This window comes from Diachasmimorpha longicaudata, chromosome 2 (genome assembly GCF_034640455.1).
Source record: "Diachasmimorpha longicaudata isolate KC_UGA_2023 chromosome 2, iyDiaLong2, whole genome shotgun sequence".
NCBI classification, from domain to species: Eukaryota; Metazoa; Arthropoda; class Insecta; order Hymenoptera; family Braconidae; genus Diachasmimorpha; species Diachasmimorpha longicaudata.
Window position 1 is genome coordinate 377053 of NC_087226.1, and position 18314 is coordinate 395366.

The 18314-nt window shown below is 37.3% G+C and overlaps 1 long non-coding RNA gene across 1 annotated transcript; it reads right to left on the reverse strand.

Annotated features, from left to right (window-relative positions):
• Window positions 1-1642: 1642 nt before the first annotated feature.
• Window positions 1643-6001, reverse strand: LOC135171194 (uncharacterized). The gene is made up of 5 exons (XR_010300508.1): window positions 5477-6001; window positions 5153-5396; window positions 4403-4501; window positions 4146-4311; window positions 1643-4079 (listed from the first exon to the last, which is right to left on the reverse strand). It is a non-coding gene; the product is annotated as an uncharacterized LOC135171194 (long non-coding RNA).
• Window positions 6002-18314: the final 12313 nt, after the last annotated feature.

Genomic DNA, 18314 nt, shown 5'->3' on the forward strand with positions numbered 1-18314 from the left:
ACACTATAATCATGAGATTGTCCAACGTAACTCTAATGTTTGAAACGACCTTGGACTACTAGTAAAGAACAGCGTGCTGAAATACATTCCAAAATTATATTTTTTTCTGTCAAGAGTGTTAATCTTCGGCTGAAATAATTTTTTTTCACTGTAGAGTGTGAATGTACAGTTGGAAGTTTACTTTCCGCCACTATGACACTGATTGGGGTCGAGTTGCTATAGTCCATCGCCAAACGGATAACCATGGATTGAAACTTTTCCAATTTGTCTAAATGAATTTTCCCATAAAGAATGTCGATGAATAGTCCGTATTCGAGTATTGATCTTGCCAATGCTTTATGTAGCACAAGTAGAGGTGGTGTATCAACTCGTGATCAGTCGTAAACATATAAAATTTTGAAATCAACCGTTTGATTACTTAGTGGTAGTGATATTAGTGATTTGCATTAGTCATCTTCATCTTTTCTTTCTTTTCTTTTTCTTATGCTTAGAAGAGAAGCTTGGAGTTCAGGGCTGTTATCCGGATTACCTGTACTTGTCACTCGTCACGATGGTTTTTCTAAATTAGAAAGCTAATATAACACATTGAAACTGCTTCAAGTCCAGCTTTAGCCTTTAATTAGCTATTCATTTTTTTAATATATTTTTGTATTCATTATTCCTTTGACGTTACAAATGTCTTCTTTTTTTTTACACCGACTTTTACTTAACTCACTACCTTTTACGCTTTCTTCACTCTATTTGAGCCGCGATTAGAGGCCGAAAGCACGATGGAAAACGATTTTAAAAATTCAACAATGAAGAAGCCAGAGGAGGATTCGGAGCTACTGGCGCCGAGGCACCGAGGAACCGATCATCCACCCTGTTGCAGAGCAAACTCTCACAACAGCTACCAAAGAATTTCAGGATGTGGAAAAAAAAGTTAGAGAAATCTCTGGAGACGTGGGAGAGGCAGGGCGGAAGATGGTAAGGGATGTAGGAATACACGTTCAAAGTGATCTCATCCTGGCAAAATTCATGAGTTTCATCACAGATGATACTGAATCGTTGAGTATTTCCAGTGGAATTATTAATTTTAATTTGTTGACAACTCTTGAAGAATAGGTAAAAACTGTGAAACCACCATCTACCGCGACGACTAGACTCAATTTAAGAGAAACAATAATCATGGCCTTTATGAAATTGAAGTAAAGCTCATCTTATGTTCCATTGGCAATTCTGTTCCACTGTTGCGATGACACTTGTAAATAGAATATTTTTGAAATGATAGATTTACTAGACATTTGTTTAAAGCCGAGTATTTTTTTTCCAAGTAAAGCTAATATTTTTCGAAAAATATGCCAGTATGTTTTAAAGGCTTGGAAAATGTTCGACTTATCGTAAATAGCTCGGAATCCGACCACAAAAGTCATCAAAAATATGCTGTCAATTGCAAACTCATTCGTATTATTAAATTTCTTATAACATAAAATTCATGACTGGTGTAGCATCAGTCGTAACTACGTATAAGTAAGTTGCTATTTAGTATCTGATAAATAACACGGTACAGATATGGCCATGAAAATGGATTTTTGTCGGCATTTGAGATCATGTTGCATTTTACTGGTTGTATTCGAATATTTGATAAATTTTTATATAATGACAACATTATCTTTACTTAATGAAAGTCAAGTATAAGGGAATTCATTTTACAACGCAACTTAAACTTCTCACAAAATTTCTCGGACTTTTTTCTCCGTTCATGCCAATTCTCATTTTTATTCTCAATTCACATAAGTAATGTCTCCACCGCCGTCTCTTTCTCTCTCTTAGTTGTAGATGGGGAATACATCTGGATTTTCTCCCCAATGGTTATCATATCGAGTATTGAGGAAGAATTCCACTTCTGTAATTTTCATTAATGTTTTAGTCTTAGCCATAGACGGAGAGAAAGCTCACAGAAAAATTACTGTTCTGGGCACTAGAATCGAAATGCAAAATACTAGAACATTAAAATTTGTTTTATTCGCCCATAGAACTTCCTATCAATACCATACATTTTGTAATTAATGATATATACCTTCGTAACATTTACGAAACAGCACTATAAAATTTGATGGCCTGTCATTTTTTATTTGACTTTAAATGAAAAATTGATGGAAATCCTTTAAAAGTTTCTATCTAAATCAGTTTATTTAATTGCGCCTTCCTTCATTTTTCATTGTTCCGTGCAGCCATTTTTCGGTAACTCATTGTTATTGGTTAACGATAAGCGGCGAATATATCCGATTCTTGCCAACGTTGAACTCCATCATGGGACTTATTACATGAGCTGTTGAGCGTCCATCTCCTCGCCTCCCATTAGACTTTAAATTTTTACGAAGATTTCTCACTCCGTGTACAATGAGGACTTTTTCACACTCTCTACGTTGTGATATTATTATCAGCAGATCGCAATACAAACCAGACGTTCTTCTCGTGATCAATCTCCTCGAAGCTTTATGTTACCGGTAAATCCAGTATTTATAAAATGACAAAAACATCTCAACAGTGCAAAACTATTATTTCTTCGATCGATTTAAACAACTCCAGACACAACGAATAATAAGCCTCGATTTATGGTGCACATTTAAGGTAAATTTAAAATGAAGAATCCAAAGAAATTTGCAGGCTGTGCATAACTCTCGAAATTTGAAGCATCCGAGTCTCTCCGGTATACCCTCCAACAATTCTCCCTTTAAGGTCGCTGATTCAATCGAAACGTAGTTGGGTTGCATCTCTTATTCCGAGATTAGACCACCCTGGGTGAAACCACGTTCGACGCCCGCCATATCGCCCCTTCGCCCTTCTTTCTCACGCCTTTTATTTTTATTCTCATCGGTCTCCAACTCTAGTTAATTTCGTAAACGTGAAGGGGTTTGTAGTCTGTACAAGCCTACTAGGCAATCTCATTCCCACGATAAATTGCAATCTGTCACCGCTTCGCCTTCTATGTCTGAGGTAGATTACTGGTGTTCAGAGACTTTCATCTTCCAGTATTTTTCACGCTTTTACTCAAGAACTTTCTGCTTTTAATGCTTCAGATATTTTTCTTTTAGTGGTATGTTGGGTGTAATTGACAGTGCCCACTTACGGTGCTCCTGCACTCTCAATGAAATTGCAAACCCCTCTCCTGAATTTTTATTCTATTTGAAGCATGACCACTCCCTGGGGTATCGTAAAACTTGGGTGAGAAAAGTCACGTATATTTTGACTGACGTGAAATGAGAGAAGAGTCCTTTTTTCCGCTTTCTTTAATGTTCCTGACGGAGAAATCGAAAGCTTTTTTATGTTCCTGCAATTTTTTCACTATTTTCAATAGGCGGGAAAAAGATTAAAGTCCGTAGACAAGTATTCCCTATGTTGAAAATATCTTTTCGTTGAAATCACCAATGGTGGGGAATACTATGAGAAAACAAATCCGGTGATTATTTTACTTTTGCACGGATTTAAAATAAAACGTGAAAATAAAATAGAAATCAATGAAATTCATTATTCCAATCCCAGTACATTCAGTGTTGATGAGGTTCTGCATAACCGTACATAAATTTTTCTAAAAAAAGGGCTGAGAATAAGTATTGTATAGTGGTATGCTCTGAGGATTTTTGAAAAATGAATAGAAATAAAAAAGAGGGCCAAACAAAAGTTCTATATGATGAAAAAAAAAGTTGGAGGAAAAGCAAAGTTCTTGTCGCGTATTTCTTCATCTCACTGTCCCCGTCAAACTCCGTTGCGTCAATTTTATTCTCCATTTTCCAATCCATGTCAATTTTTTCGCCGATGCCTAACTGACCATCTTCAAGTAAATGTAATCAAAATTATTCATGAAATTGAATATTTTTATAGAAGGAACCCACTTTTGGCAAAATTCAACCGTTTCGATGTTTTCCGGAAAATTCTTCTCTTTGCAAGAACGAAAAAATTCAACACAAAATATTCTCAAAAATGGTAAAAAAGTATTTCACTCCCACCACTCAAATGGTTGAACTAATTGGTATGTAATTTCCAGAGCATGAGGGTTGATTTGCTTGGTGTGGAAGGTGTCATTTATCGGCGCATACCTGATGGGAGAAAATTATTTAGAAAACCGAAAAGTCATATTGTTGCATGACCATGCTTGACCTCACCTTGCTGCTTTTCAATACGACCAATTCCAGTCCGTGCAGTAGGTTGCGGAGAACAGCCACTTCTCAACTCTCGATGGTATATGAAAATTCGTTTACGTCATCCTCTGATAAATTGCCAGTTTATTGGATTGGAGGCCGTCGAAATAATAATTTCAGAATAACAGTTCTAGGAATGACATGTTAATCAAATATCTTCACTCATCCGATTTTTTCATTTCTTTCCTATCTCAAAACACAATAAGGTGAAAAATATATACCTCGGAGTGGTGAATTTTGCCATTTTCCAATCATTGCACGTTAGATCAATTTACTCTCAGTGCATTATCTCCATAAACCGATGAGCTAAAAATTTTGTACTTCCTCGTCAAAAGTAATGAGAATTTTTCCACCAAGAAGACATGAAAAATTGCAAAATGGGATTTATTAAGTTGCGCTCTGAGAAATTACTTTGTTTTTGGAATTTTCAACTTAAATTGAACTCTTCGCCACAAATGAGACGTTTTTTGTTTATATGGTTTCAGAGTGCAGCGAACGGTTCATTAGGTTATTTACACATTCATATAATATTTAATATTATTTCGATTACATCGTCTTGTTACACAATACTTGGATCAGACCTGAATTTCAGTCTTTTAGGTGTCTGCATATTAATTTTATGTGTTTAAAGTCGACTCCATGTTATAATATCTGCGTCAAAAAACCATAGAAACAATATCTGCAAGAAAAATATTCACATTAGAAATATCTGCAACAGCCTAGTGAAATTGTTCTTCAAAATAGAGCCAGAAACTTTTTTCGTTTGTCCACGAAAATTTTACTGAAAAAATGTATAATCCAAATACGGATTCAAACTCGGTGCCTTCGGATTATGCATCGGAATTTCAATAATGGCCAAAATTTTAAAGGCGACTTAAAAAGAAAATTTCAAAAAAATCTCACTCAATGATATTTTGATAGTGGATACTTTTGATGTGTCCCTTTAAAATCTGTCAGATTTACAAATTTACCTTGTGTTGTAGGACCTGGCACATGTTGTTTATTCAGTCTCTCTAAAAGTTTGTGCCTTTGTTGTTCGTCTTGGGGCAGAGCCACAAGATGTGGTCAAAAGTTTGGCTTTCTGCTCCACACGGTCAACTGGGAGTATTGGTGATCCCCACCCTAGCCACGGTGGCTGCAACGTGGTAATGGTTAGCTTGGGTGGTAACGCTCTCTCTAGAGCTTGCATTTTCCATACCAGGGTCTTGCACGGTCCTTGGAATAGAGTTTGAAGTATTCAATTATTTTTTTGCTTCCGCTTCTACAATTCTACTTTTTTTTTGTGCGTTCCTTACTTGTAAATTGTACTCGAAGATCAGTTTAGGCATGCCGAATTCGGCCCTCACATTCTCTATCGCCTCCTGCGCCAATTTATCGACCTCCTCGCTAGCCCCAATGCTACGACGCGAAGCAATCCAGATAATGGAGAATTCTGTTGAGGGATTTGTCATTTACAAAACTTTTATATTATTCTTTTGATACGCACCACTAATCGTACATTACACTGGCGTTGACTAGTTGTTCGCGTGCGGAAACATTGAGTTGTTCTCAGGTAGAAATAAGAGTTAGGTTTGCAAGGTTGAACATTCCGGCTAAGTAGATCTTGTCAGCAATAGTAAATGACAGCTTTTTGCAAATCGGATTCTTCATAACGTATGCAATGTAACTATTCGGATGTATCATTAGCTAAATACAAATCTGAACGACGAAAACGTGTATTTCATGTCCATAGCGACCACATTTCACCTGAATAAGTTGGATGAACACTAGTTTTATAAATCAACTTTAGTTTGAGCGAATATTTGCAAGTTTAATCTTATTTTAACCGCCTGGCATTCGTTTTAGAGAAACTAATAAACAATTACAATGTAAAAGAAATTGGTTAAATATTGAGTGACCGATCTTATATATATCTTTTCATTCTGATTAATAAAATTCCATATTATTGAATACGAGAAATCATTAAATGATCATCGGAAGTTGGAATATTAAGTGAAGCCGACCTGTCTGTGGGTTATCTGGTGTTAAAGTGCTTAATATATACATCTACACCTTCATTTTATTTGTCGAAACCTCTGAGACAATAATTAGAAGTAAGATTGTCTCATCCTTATACATAGAACTAAAAAGATTCAGGACAACTGAGTGTCACGTTGAGGTTATGTGTAAATGCCATTAGTGACAAGGACTTTCGATTGGATTACAATTTCTCATCACTGTATTCTTGTAATAACCTTATCAATAGTCTATGCTGCAAGCTCAGGCGTCGGTTTCGCAAGGTTTTCAGGGGTCATCAGTTCACCTATAGACTAGTCGTGCCTGGGTCTTCCCCCAGAATGTCTCAAGGAATTCAGTTCATCGTCAACCCAGTGGGGAATTCCATTTATATGAAATCATGAAGTTGGTTCAGATACCCTCTAACGATTGTAATCCACATAAAATGCATGCCTCGATGTAATCCAGCGTAAATATCCCATAATCACATTTGAGGGACCTCGGAGATTTATATTCTCAATGTAAAACGACCATCTCAGAGGAAAAAACTCAAGAGGCATCTCCATATCCCGAATCCCCAGGATATTACCACATGCTCAACAACTCGGTGTGGTAGACTGGAGCATTACAAAATTTTTAGTATATAACTAGACATGCATCCAAAAATAACTGCGTGAGATTACACCAGACTCGTCTTCGTTCTCTTATTTTCCAATTTCTCTTTGCGAGATATTTCATTTTTCCCTTTCTATTTTTATCTGCTTATTCCAGTTTCTCCCCTTCTTTTTTTTTTTTTTTTTTTTATTCCATAAACCTCCAGCGAGACATGCCAATGGGCGTGTATGTTTGTTTAGCTTCGTCTTTACCCTGTTATTAGGGATCGTGTCCGCGCAACTCAGCCCTCCCTTCGTGAAACCGATGCGCGAAACAGATTTCTCGGTTGAAGAAGAGTGGTGAAACGATGGTGAATAGAACGAGACACTTGATGAGAGGAGAAAGATGATTGTATTCAAGTAACGAAAAGTGAAGGTGATCAGTGAGTTATTTTCGGGCCACGAATTTCATCTTTATGGAAACAGAATAAATGAAAAGAGACGGGATAATGAAGTAGAATGTTACACGAAGCTGAGCACACCAAAAATATACTCCTCGATAATTTCATCAAAAATGAAAAACAAACGACTTTTTAATAACTGGTGAGTAGAAGTTCTATGATGTCTCTATGGAGATATACTCGTCTATTTCTTCGCAGTTAACTTCTGGTTAATACTGTGTTCGATTGAACGCTCTGGAGTTGTACCAGTCCGATCCAGAGTTCTGACCTACACAGAGCAGTATTCTGCTACACGCCGAAGTGTTCTTTGGGCAGCTGACTTTGTGAAGAGGGGATGAATCGCACTCACGATTTCTTTCAACTATTGAATTTACTGTATACAGTGATAATCAGACTGGAGGCCTTCGATGAGGTGACTATCTGGGCGGTTGGGATGATACTGAGGAGTAGGATAAATTATGGAGACAACTTGGGAAGAAAAGTAGAAGGGATGGAAAAAATGGAAAAGGAAAATCTCTAGAAATGCCATTTGATTGGCGAGGTGCAAGTAGAGAGAGAGAGAGAGAAAGGTTAGTGTCCTTTGGAGAGGATTCCTCCAAAAAACATCTGTCTGGAAGAATCAAGGAGAGTCAAATGCAATAAATGTAGGAATAAAGGGCAATAATGGCACCGACTAACCATAGGCCCATGGGAGAACGAATTAAAAAATAATGTAGCAATTGAGAAAGTAGTGAAGATTATCTCCATTAAATGATTTAAACGGTCCACAGTTGAGGAAGGATGATAGAAAGAATTTTAGATTTTATTGTTTGTCTAAAATAGTAAAATCGGTCCTCATAAAGTTTTACTAAATCTGGTTGGGGAGAAAAACTATTTGGATGAATATTAAGGAAAATTCTCATACATAAGTTAAATAATTTCATTTCCAAAAGAAAATCATGACTTTGCCTGATTTGATACGCAACAACTTGTCTGTTGCCAAACCAAATTCTTTTTGGGCTGATCCTAACAATCCATTAGAATTACTTGAAATGATTTTTCTGGTTATTTCTGCTTTCTGTTATTATTCAATTAGATTCAAAAAGTGAAGGCAGATATTTCTGTATTGATCATTGTACCGGGTAATTGACCCGATAGTCTCTAAGAAATAATCGATGACCCTTCTCTGGGGTTGTGAGGCCCATGTTTATTCTGCTGATACGTCAATTTCCACTACGGTAACGATTGCCAACGACAAGTTACCCGAGGGTAACTTCATTCAATGTTTAAGAAATGGGATTAAATGAATTTACCACAATTCGCTCAAACTTCTAATTTTATTAAACAAAAATATTAGGGATAATTTTCATCATTTTCACACCAACGGTTTGCACTTTATAATTAATTTTTTGGATTAAGGGGCAAGGATATTTGGTTTTCAAGGGCAAGCTCAAAACTGATTCTTGGATCTCGATGTTTCCTCTTTGGGATTTCCGTAGATACTCAGATTCTCTTAAATCTTTACTGTTATGCACAAGTATTGTGGTACACCGATAGACTCAAACACTCGACCCGAATATTATCGCGACTAACCAGCAACAGATTGGGCAGTCTAAATTCAACCTCTGATTTGTATACATCTTTCACGCAATAAATTTATTTTTGATGAATATTTAATAATTGATAGTTGAGTCAGTTAAAACCCCAACTCCCTTCATATATATCTATAATAGAGAACTGTGAAACCAGATTTATCACCAATTGTAATTGACAGATTGAAATTACTTCTGGGATTTAGAAAATAGAGATAAAAGAATGAATAGAAAATTTGTTTAAAAAATATCCTTTGAACACCGCTTGAGGTTCAAAATTAATCCAATCTTTTCCTTATGTTTTCGGTAAACAAAAGAACGTGTCAAGTTTTCCAAAAAGATTGTTTAAACCTGGAAAACTTGATGGATTATTTGTTTGTAACGCAGCTATTGCGAAAAATCCGATACTTTTGATGTTCCCCTGGTGTAATAAGTGAAATGCAATCAAGTGCAATAGATTTTGCCAGCGAGTATTCATATTACTTTGTAAATTTAACTAAAGTGAGAAATTCTCATCGTCATGTAATAAGTTTCTGACTTTTCATAACTTTCTAACTCCTAAATCGCATTCAGCGCCACTGTCCTGGAACTAACCTCCTGACACTAGCCCTATGTCTCTTTGCTGTATTTTCTGTCCCAGCTATTGAAGCCGTCTAAGGGCAGTGCTAGTAGTCATCTGATTCCGTCCCTTTTCCGCGATGCAAACGCGCATACCAAAGTTATGCATAATGATTGCTTTTATTTCTGATGCCAAAAAAATTGAGTGAACGATGGAGAAAAGCTGTTGGATGGGAAAGATGAATTGCGCATTTGTTCGTGAGTGAGAGCACTGTAGGTATTTCAATACTCTACTCGTTAAGAGCCTAACTCGTAGATCATAGAACAGCAACACCAACTTATTTATTAATTCGGTCGTGAAGTGGTAAACTAGGATAAGTGCATTTTTTTTGAAAATGGGTTTTTTGTTTAAATTGAAGCATAACATTGTTCCGGAGGTCCTCGCAAAAGGATTTAGCTGAAAATCAATTTTTGGTGCCAGTATCGAACAAAAATGAGGAGGATAAGTGACATTATGACAGCGCAAATGAAGATAAGTTGACATATCCTCCGAGGCTGAGTTGCTGGGAAAGGATAAGTTGACTTATCTTACTATTTCTACACGACTTGCTGCATTGTTTGAACCACGTCTGTTTCGAGCGCCTTGAAGTTGATTGTTTGAATAAATTATTTATTCAAACAAATCAACAATAATTCGTTGGGGATTCCGGGACAGTAGTTCAATCGGTTCATCTCCCACTCAATGAGATCTACCAATCTGGTTGAGGGTAATAAAATATTATCATCAACCACGAATTATAACCCGCCATAAAAAACGGGCAATGTTTACAAAATAAATAGAGTCAGCGCCAAAAAAGCAGGAGAGAGAATATCAGCTCTATCGAGTTTTTTCTCTTCTCTACTACCAATATTACTTGGGTATAAAACAACCGACACTCAATAATTTACGTGAAAAATTGCAAATCCCCTATAACTATAACAAAATTCTACTACCCCTGTCCATTGCGTACACGACCACCCACAGCCAAGGACCAATAAAATTATGTGTTACGAATGATTTCATTGCTATACAATATCCCTCCTTACGGGGGGAGGTCAGTTGTATGTGAATTGTCCGAGTGCAAACGTCGTTACGGTGAAAATGTACAAGAAAATGAAGACTAACGGATCCAGACATTATCTCATCAAGTGAAGACAATGATTAAAAAGGGGTAGATATGATCAGTGTAATACAATTGAAAATGCAGTCTAATAAATACATAAATAAAATGTTTCGTACACAATGCGACGGAATTTAGTAATTCATTATGATCCCGACAACAACTAGAGGATAAGTCAACATATCTCTTTCCATTTTTATTGCCGAGGAAGATAAGTTGACTTATCTTTTGTTGCCAATCATGACAGTGAGGATAAGTGCGTGAATTAGGCATCAAATCTAGTACAAAGTCTTGGTGCCATCGTTATTAACAAATACTGGAGCAATAAATAAATATCCATCATTAGATGCGTGAAAATCCTCCTTACAATGCTGCAAATCGTTTTTCAGCTCTCCTGAAAAATTCGGATTTCTGCACTTATCCTAGTTTACCACTTCACGACCGAATTAATATTTGGTATCAGTTTTCAAAGTTTTAAATATAAATAATTATGCGCTACAGGTGTAATTCATCAGGCAGCTCTGGATGTACCATCTTCTGCTTACGCTCAACTCGTCTTCCTGAGCGGTGTTGTCCCGTAGGCTTCGGTTCAGTCGGTGCTAGCACCGACAGATTCTTTTCTTATAGCTCTAACATAGCAGTACATCAAAGAGGATTGACTGAAGTAGAGACTCAGTTCTGGGGGATTGAGTGATACAAGCGGCATCGTAGTACCTCACCCCAGACAACGCAGGGCGCCACACGCAATACTGGAGTGTCTGCCCGTTTTTAATTGCAAATCATTCTTAATCCCTATCTTACTACACAAAATTCTCATTTAAGAATTTCCTCGAAACTGCGAATCAAGAAACCTGTCGATTGTTGTGTTAAAAAGTTGAAAAAAAATTGGTAGAACTGAAACCGGTAGTAGGGATTGGAATGCCGCCTTCCCAATCTCCTTAATTTTAAATGTAGCATCCTCATATCCTTCGTCGTGGGACGCAGAGGACTACACCTCCATTTTTAACTAATCCCTTTGACAGTGGAAACGTTATTGAAGAATTGTTGAGTCGGCTGACGGACAGACAACCCAGTATTGCGTGTGGCGCCCTGTCTCTTCTGGGGTGAGGTACTACGATACCGCTGGCGTCACTACAACCTCCAGAACTGAGCCTCTACTTCAGTCAATCCTCTTTGCGAGAACATTGTCCGGAGCGCCGCGTGACGGCTGTTTGGGCTGCTTCATTTGCGGACACAAGTTTGGGCGAATGTCAGGGGACTGCCTGCACATTAAATTTTGTATTTTTCAAGAGTTCATAAAAATACCGAATTCACAGAATTTCATATTCATAGCCCTACAATACATATTCCTGTAGCTACATTATCTCTTTATTCGAGAACTGGAAAATCCTTATAAGAAAAAAACCTAGAAAAGGCAAGACGCTTGTTCGATTCTCTTTCCACCTCTGCATGTAAAAAGCATTAATTATAATTTAAAACGACTTTTTATATTATTGGTCTTCCCTAAAGAACCATTTTGTTTCCCCACTGAAAAAAAACTCATACTTTCAAATCCCTGTAAGTTTATTTGAAACGCAGAAAAGCCATAATTTACCAAAATTCCTTCTCGGAAACCGCTTGTTTATTTTCCCTAGCAAAAAATGAGTTTTGCCCCACCTTTTGTCTCAGAACATTTTCATGAACCATATGAGAACAGTAGAAACTCATCCCGGTGTCCGTCCCGACCCTTGCCTTTTTTTCCCCGGTCCCAAAAGTGGCCCCTCCGCGGTTTTCAACTCCTCTAAATTAACAAATATCTTCCTGCCGGTCACGAGTTTTATTCACCCCCCCCCCCTCTCTTACGGTGGAACAACCCTCTTTACCCTTAGACCTTAGGCGAAAGGGGCCGAATAATAACTTCGTCTTAATTTCGTGTCGTTGGTGTCGATGTGGTAGGATACCACATATATAGGTAAGAAATAACATTAAAACACTATCAGCTAAAGGGCAAACAGCTAGTTTGAATGGTGCCATCTTATTGGTTGAAATTTTCATGAAACAATTACTCAATGAAATCGGAAATTTTATGACTCGTGTTCTTCCTGAATCACATTGAGAGCCACTTTTCTTTCACTTGAAGAATCTGTTTATCAGTATTTTCGGGTTTGATGTACATTTCCAGGGAAAAATAAAAAGAAACTTTGCACTTAGATTTGATTTTTCCATCAAATGATGAATTTGGGTGGCCAACATAAAAAATTCAGAAAAAAAATTTCAACATCGAAAACATAACTATAAATCGAAACGTGCGGCGCATATCCAGATAAAGAAACGCATTATCCAAAACATTCATTCATGGATGTTCCGCGTTTACATTAAGTAAATAGATGTGATAATGAAATATTCCTAGCGTCGCTAACAGAACAGAAGAATAATATTCTCTTTCTCTGTTTGTTCGGCACCCGTAAAGTCGGTTCGCACTGGCGGCACGTGACGGAATAGTTTTCCGCTTAGATGATGTGAATAGCGACAATAGAGATAGGAGCTCATTGCTATGCGCACAACTTTAATATTCAATTCAACAGGTAAACACTCACGCAACGGAAATGGCCCGTTTATATCATGAAGTTAAGAATACTAGTTCATAATTATGAACCCAACCATTTCAGGTTATTGTTTTCGGGATTCACTCTCCGAGAACTCTCTAAGGTCGATCCCAACCTCTGCCTCGCCCCGGCACCTCCACAGCAGGCAATCTTTTAAATCCAATTCTCATTGATATCACTGACCAGAACAGGGTTACTCGGAGAAGATGACCAAGCCTCTGAGCTTAGACCTCCGTCACCGACGATGGGGATTGATTGGTCCCATGCAGTTTAGAATAGTTTGCCTGTAGTTTGTCTCATTTTCATTTAATTGAATGGAAATTGTTCGCTTGGAGTGGACGGTGTGGATAGATGGTGGATTACGAGAGTCCAAAGTTTTCAGCTTTGATCTGCCTATCCAAATTGTCCGAAAATTATAATTTACAGAGAACCCGCTCTGGCCAACCGGCTTTCGACTCCAGGTTCTCTAGTCACACGCAGCCCAGAAAAGCTAATTCTCCAATAAAGTATGACATTCCTAACGTCTTTTTGATTGTGTTAGTAGACGAAGATATTTTAAATTTAAATTCAATTCCAACGATGAAAATTATTTTGAGGTATTACTAGAATGTCCTCTGAGGATAATAAAGGATAAGATTCAATAATGGACTATACCAATTTCCATGTATACTAGTTACTTGTGATACTCTTAATTGAAATCAGGGTTAGAAATGTTGAGAATTTCATAACAAAATGTGATTTTAAGAAAATTTCACAAGTGATGTTTTCAAGTACTGAGGAATGTTCAGCCTGCGAAAAAACATTGGAGAGAAATCGTAGAATGAGCAGAGGCAAAATTAATGGTCCATAAAAAAAACTTACTGCTGTTGCGGTAAAATTTCTTTCTAAACATCATTAAAAGTCTTGAATGACACATGGAGTATGTTACTTTTATGTGATATGCTTCTGTTCATTGCAGCCATAACTTTTTAAAATATTTTTCTGACAAGTTGTTAAAATAGGATTCCACCTCTCGTAATTCAACAGATAATCGTTAGATAGGATTTGGCATTAGGTAGAACCTAGGTGTAAGTAGACTTTTAGAGAAGAAGTTAGCTAGTTTTCGCAGATTTGTGTGTAGGCACCCGGTAACTAAACGGAACGGGTACGGGATCGTTACATTGCGCCCGGAGGTGCTAGTTTCTAGGTAGGAACAAAATTTTGGCTTGAACATGTGTTCTGAGGTCGTATCAGTCTTAATAGAAGAGGGCGATAGGAAAATTAAATTTTCATACTAATTTTTATTAAATCCTTTCATCTTTACTACAAATACCAACTGGATCTGTTACACCCGTGCCTTCCGTTCATTAATTTTTTTTTGAGTGAGCGCTGTTTCTAAGCGACCATCCAGGCTTTATTCGCCCAACCATTACTATCGGCGAAATCCTATATTATTTGTTTTGACTAAAATATTTCTCAGATGAAACTTTATCAATGAGCACGAACTTTCTAGTTAAAGAAAGACCATTTGGGATTATAAAGTGAGCGTTTCTCCTTAACATGCATTTCTTTCTGTTTGATTGTCGAAGACTGGAATAGCAGTGAAATTCACTCCTCGAGAGGAATAAGCCGACACTAATTCATAGCAAAATTAAGTAAGTGGAAGAATAAAAAATGTTTTATGAAGTATTTCTTTTAGTCCATGTCAGTTTATTATAATTTTTCTCAGAACAGTGCCGGAATGTTTCGAATAGTTTTAATAAATAGAAGCAGAGAAGGAAAGCAAAGGAATGAGAGCACAAGGGCCTTGTGTGGAATGGGTGCAGAGTGTGAAAACTTTGGTCACTAAGGGTCCGTTCTTCGGGAGACATCATAGGAGAAAGATATGCCTTCTGTATGCGATAATAAAGAATTAAAGTTTATAGCCAAATCGTGTGATATTATTCAGTAAATCCCTATCCATAATCCAATAATTTCCGAAAAACGAAATGTATTTGAAAACGATATCACCCGCTGAACGGTTAACCGAGAAATGAAAACTTTCATCAAATTTTTATTGCATGGAAGGAGGATAGCGTATCGAGGTCCACACGTGTTGGAGTCGGGGAAAACTGCCAAAAAGGTAGAAGGGAAAAACGGAGAGAAGGGCGTTGGCTGAATATTTCTCGCCAGATCCAAATAAAATTTTACCTCCGCCCTCTCTTGTCTCAACCAATAAAATAAATTAATTAAATATATTGGATTGAATTTCGCCAAATAATGAATCCCAAATCTTTTAATAGTTAAAAGAAGATTGTATATTTATCATCTGATGGAGCTTGTATGATCAAAGCCTTGTCTAGTTATGACTCGGCATTGCTAAAATAATTTTTACCTCTTGAAATGATGCAGTAACTGGACCCATCCAACGCGTAAAATCTATTCTTGGGTGAGGCTTTAAAAACTGTCCAGGGTTGGAATAAAATTATATCCTGACGTAAAATGAAATTGACAGTCGCGTCAGTACCATTGAGTGAGCCCGGGTGTATCTTTCTAAAACTCAACAAAACTAGAATGCTTTCCACGACATATTGTGCTTCAAGAAATTAGCGTGTACACTTCCGTCCCCTTTTTTCAGTCTCGAAAAATCGAGCTCGCGTTGCGCTGTAATCTCGTTCACCCTAGTTCGATTTCTACCTAGGGAAGAAAACCAGGATTATCCTCGATATAGTTTTTATAAGAAAACGTTGCTGAAAAAAATGGATGGTACAGATCGGGATACGACACCGAAACCTGACATTTTTTAAAAATATGATTTTATGGAGTTAGAATTGAAGGTAAACATCTGGAACCAATCAATCTATTGGTATTACTGCGATGCATTCTGACATTCCGTTTCAACTGAATCGTCATAATAGATTTCGAGATGCAATGATTTTTCAAAAATCTCTTCTCCTAAATATTTCGAAAAGTAGATAACCTAATGTTTTATTCTACCGTATGCTACACGCCATGTGCTCTTTCGAGATACCAGATCTCGAATAAAAAGCCCACGATTCCTCTCCAACTCTTTCTCCCTTTACCCTCCAGATGGCAGCATCATTCAGATAAGTGCACTAAGGTATGATTCAGGGAGGTATTCTCCAACTTTGATGTCGCCGACAAGAAAACAGGGAACAAGTACCTCCGGAAGCCGTGCACGGCGCTGTACACCGTCTTCTCCTCATGCGCGTTTCGTCCCCACCACTCGGCAATTTCTGCGGTGGAGCGTTCAAATCTCGGCGAAGGCGCTCAATTTTTTTTGCAGTTTCTCCCAAAAAATGGTTGACATGCAAATCGGCAAATTATAAAGAAAAACATGGATAAGGAAAGGATAAATGGTAATTTTTTAAAGAATCTATTCATCACTTCATACATTCTCGCTAACGATTTTTCATTTTCGCACGAATAAAGTATTTACAGGGAGACTCTTTCCATGTCACCCAAGAGATAGAATCGTCGACGCGTTTTATTTATAATGGTATCCCCCATAGGCCTAATTCACTAAGTCGAGGGATGACAATCATCATGATTTGCAAACCTAGAAGCATAAAGAAATAAATAACGTGAAAAACATAAACCGATAACTGTCCCACGATGAGTTTTTACAATTCACAATTGAACAAGATTTCACCATTTTCACAGATTCGCATCGCACACGATGTGTAAATCGATTCCTGCATGTCTCGATAAGATAAAACAATGGGTAATCACTAATTGTAAACAAATCTCCCCACACTCCAACGCCCCTTCGTGAAAAAACATTTTGGTTTATAGATGAATCAATGAATTTACTTACATTATTTTGAATATTACTAGTATCCCATTATTCACAATCAATAAAAAAATAGATTATTCTATACTTCGTTATGAAATAGTTCACTAATTCGCGGGAATGAGTGGGAAAATCATGGGGAAAGAGATAGGAAATTAAACAAAAAATAACAATGATTCTTATTATTTTTGTGTTTTTCCTTTATTTTCTTCTGTGTAAAGAATTTTTTTACACTTTTCGGTACTTTTTAAAATCATTTTGCATTTTAAGAAATAATCTCTGCGCCGAACAGCTTAGAAGAGTGGGGATGACCAGGAGTTGAGGGGAAGGTGAAAGTGACCGCCACGCGCCCTCGTGGCGCTTGCGGGACCTTGTCCCCTGTTTTTCACTTGAGAATACCTCCCTGAATCATACCTTAAAGTGCACATGTACTTATTTCCGACGTTGTGAATGTACTTATTTTAAGTATATGTTATACTTATTTCAAGTAGGTTGGATTTTCAATGCTAAAATTGATAACCATTTGATTTTCACAGTATTTTATTATCTACTTTCAATAGACCATGCAACACAGAAGTATCTATTATTACCATTTTCACCCAATCTCTTATAGATGACGGAAAAATTACTAATAACATATCACTACGGTTTGTCATGGAGGATTTTTAGTACTGCCTGCATGCGCCGTCATTTCAAGAATTTAGCAGATATGTAGTCTTTTTTGGTGGTCGACTGTTTGTTAACTCACTTTACATATGGCAGCCAACTCATATGAACTATTTCACCAAATTCACTAATTTTTCAAACAGATTTGAGAATAACGATATTGCTGTGCAATGATGACATTCACAACACGGAAGGCGGGTGCGGGGGGGGGGGCGAAATTGACAAATTCATATCGGCAGCATCGACGTTGTGGAATGCCAGTCAATCCTCCAAAGTCGTCAGTCGAAATCCTTGAGCGAGATTATCGGGCGGGGAATTACGATGTGAGCAAAACTGCAATGAAGCATCGCAAGTCGCAATCGGACAACCCCTATGCTAATACAGAACTCGGAAGGATTGCCCATTAGCCTGATTGATAGAAACAGTATGAGCTTCACTGAGAAGTCCTGAACAACGGGAAACACCAAATGACGTTAAGGAAACTTTTTGGAAATAATGAAGTATTTATTGTTAAGGGGTAGCATAATTTGAACGATATTCATCGAAGAATCGGTCAAAGATTTTTGCCGCAGTTGTTGGTAGAAGAGATCCATACCAACGTTATTCAGCAGGTCTGCTGGAAACCATGGATTCTTCAAGAGGGCCTCTTCTCAGACATTCATGGTTTCGGTTTTTACATTTTGTAAATGTAAATTTCCTGCAAATGTTGACGTGGTTTTCGGCAAGTTTCTCTGAAATACGTCATATTATTCTCGCAAGGAAATACGGAGAA